The sequence below is a fragment of the Crocuta crocuta genome, unplaced genomic scaffold (genome assembly GCF_008692635.1).
Source record: "Crocuta crocuta isolate KB4526 unplaced genomic scaffold, BGI_CrCroc_1.0 scaffold415, whole genome shotgun sequence".
NCBI lineage: Eukaryota > Metazoa > Chordata > Mammalia > Carnivora > Hyaenidae > Crocuta > Crocuta crocuta.
The window spans coordinates 921331-924050 of record NW_027531525.1 but is presented as its reverse complement, the minus strand read 5'-3'; positions in this window follow the sequence as shown (position 1 = coordinate 924050).

Below are 2720 nucleotides of genomic sequence, written 5' to 3'. Positions count from 1 at the left end.
GCCTCCACTGAGACCTCAAGACACTTGCAGGAGACTTCCTAGTCTGGGTTGCCGCCATACAGTGGCTTCGCAGCCCTGGTCCCCCGCGGTCCACCTATCTCTACCCTTCAGAGTCTCTTCTGGGCCCACATTCCAAGTAGACTTAGAGGAAAATGAAGGGAGAGAGGGGGCTCCTGTTTCCCCAGTCCAAAAGTCTGCAAGAGATTCCTGGTAGCTGAGCAAGGCTGAGCGCTGCATTTGAAGATGGCAGGCAGAAGCCGGGCCACAAGGCGGAAGAGTAGTCCCGGTGGCCCAGAAGTTTGAGGAGGGACTTGTGAATCCATTTCCAACGGCTCCGCTGAAACTTGGAGCAAAGGAATCTCATTCCTTTGGTCCTGGCGTTTGGTTTTGTTCAACTCCAGGGTCAGATTGAGGTTGTTTTTAGAGTTATGAATCAACTTTCACCCCGATGCTCTAAAATTTTAGAACTTCAGGGATGGAGGGGTTGTTGGAGATGACTAGTCTACCACCCTCTTGTGTGTTTTCGTCATCACTTAGATGAGGGCATGGCTGATCTGGGGTCCCTCTTAGTGGAATATACAGGGGATAAGCAGTAATATATAGAGACTCAGCTGTTGACTTGTGAATACTGGTCCAACTCCAACTCCATATTGCTTTTCGGCAAAATGGCAAAATCTTTGCATTGCGTAATTTCAGAACGCATAGAAGTTCTTCCCAGTTATTTTTCTTCTTGTTACGAAAGTTTTTCTCCACACAACTCCTGGCACCTGAATCCCTCTGCTTACACAGTAGCCAAGCTCTACTCCTTTACCCAAAGCCTATTAGGCTTCCGTGTTGCACACACCAGTCTGATTTGGGTCAGGCCCAGTTTCTTCAACAAGGGTCCCTGTCTCTTCCTGTCCTAGAAGCCTGCCCAGATCCTTCAATCCCAGGCTCAAGGCCCGGTGGTGTCCTCTGCCTCAGGACACCTCAGCAGCCCATATAGAGGAAGTGAGTCACAGCAAGGAAGGCAGCTTGGGGCACTATGGGTGTGGCCATGTCTGCCCCGGGGGAATTGGGGGATGGGTCAGAAAGGTGGTGATCCAAATCTCCCGGTCCAGTCCAGGCGGGAGTGTGTGTGTGACCAGATGGGTAACATCATTCTAATGCTGCCCAAAGCCACTTCCCCTTCTCCATCCACCTTCTCTTTTGTCTCCTGGGGGAGGGGTACACCCTCTTATCTTTATTTCTCAGGCCTTGACTCTCCAACTTCTGCCCCCAAACTTCCCCCTGGCCACTGTTATCTTAAAAAGGTTAAACGGTCTTCAGTCCTCTGAGGAATCATTTAAACAGTCTTGTGCCTGGGTGGGTGGGGGGTCACCTTGGTGGCTCGGTTGAGTGTGGGACTCTTGATGTCCCCACTAGGGTCATGATCCTAGGAGCCCCACATAGGGCTCTGTGCTGAGCATGGAGCCTGCGTAGGATTCTCTCTCTTCCTCTGCCCCTCTACCCCACTCACGCACACTCTCTCTCTAAAATAAATAAGAAAAATAAAATAAAGTCTTGTGGTCACCTTTGGAGAAGCCTGGCATCTAGGAAAACTGCTTGAGAAAAAGGTTCAGAAGCTAAAGAAAGGGAACCAAACAGTACAAGGTGTGAGGAGTTAGAGAGGCACCCAAAGGAGACACAGGGAGCCCAGCTGGAAAAAGGCGTGTAGGTGTGTAGCACAGAGGAATCTGGGGGAAATCTCAAGAAAGGAGGGGATTCTGGATTGGAAGGTACAGGGAGGGGGTTACAGAGAGGTAAAAAGATGTAAGCAGCACTAATCAGGGAGGAATTCAGCCTGGGGCATAGGGAGACAGGGCTGGAGGGCTTGCTGGGATCTGGAAAATCAGGCAGGTCTGGGCATAACAATCTGCAGAAGAGTCCCCTGGGGGCTGGTTTGGTGAGAGGTAGCCAGGGGTAGGGCCCATAATTCTCATTTCTCCAATGGTAGGAGTGGGCTGAGGGTCCACCTGCCAAGAGCAAATGAAGAAGAATAGCTTGGAAATCTGTCAGCTTCTGCTTCTCCACCTCTCTGGAGAGCCTCAGGTGCTGGCCAGGCTCTGAACTGGAATAAGTGAGAGGTCAGCTGTCAAAACACCTGAACTTGACTAGATAAATCATGAAGGAAGTTACTTTCAGAGGTTCTAACTGTGATAGTATACAAGGACCAACATTTCATCAAGGCAAATAACAAAAACAAAAACAAACAAAGCAAAAGAAAGTTATGTCTACATGTGGAGCAAACTCTAGCTCTCTCTTTAAACAAATCTTTCAACAGATCCTAGCCACTCTGTCCTGATAGGAGTCAAGGTCAGTTTTCCAGGATAAACACGTGGCATCTTCCTGAAACATCAATTCCACCGGACTGGGAACGACATTTCTAAAATATGAATTAGAAAAATAAAATAAAAATAAAATAAAATATGAATTAGAAGAGAGAAACATGGTGTAGATTGCAAAGTCAAACACATTCTACAAAACCCAAGTTGGAGCTTGGCGCTTTCAGAGTGTCTACTATAGTGGGTATGGGTCCGCCGGGGGCAGGTGTCACAGCACTTGGGCGGAAACGTGAGTTTCTTGGCGGGGGTGGAGCGGGGGGGCTTCGTGAGGGCCGCAGGCTCTGCGAGGAACCACCAGGACCCGCTGGCTACGTCGTCCCGAGGGGCGCTCTGCCCTGGCGCACCGCACTGGAGTGC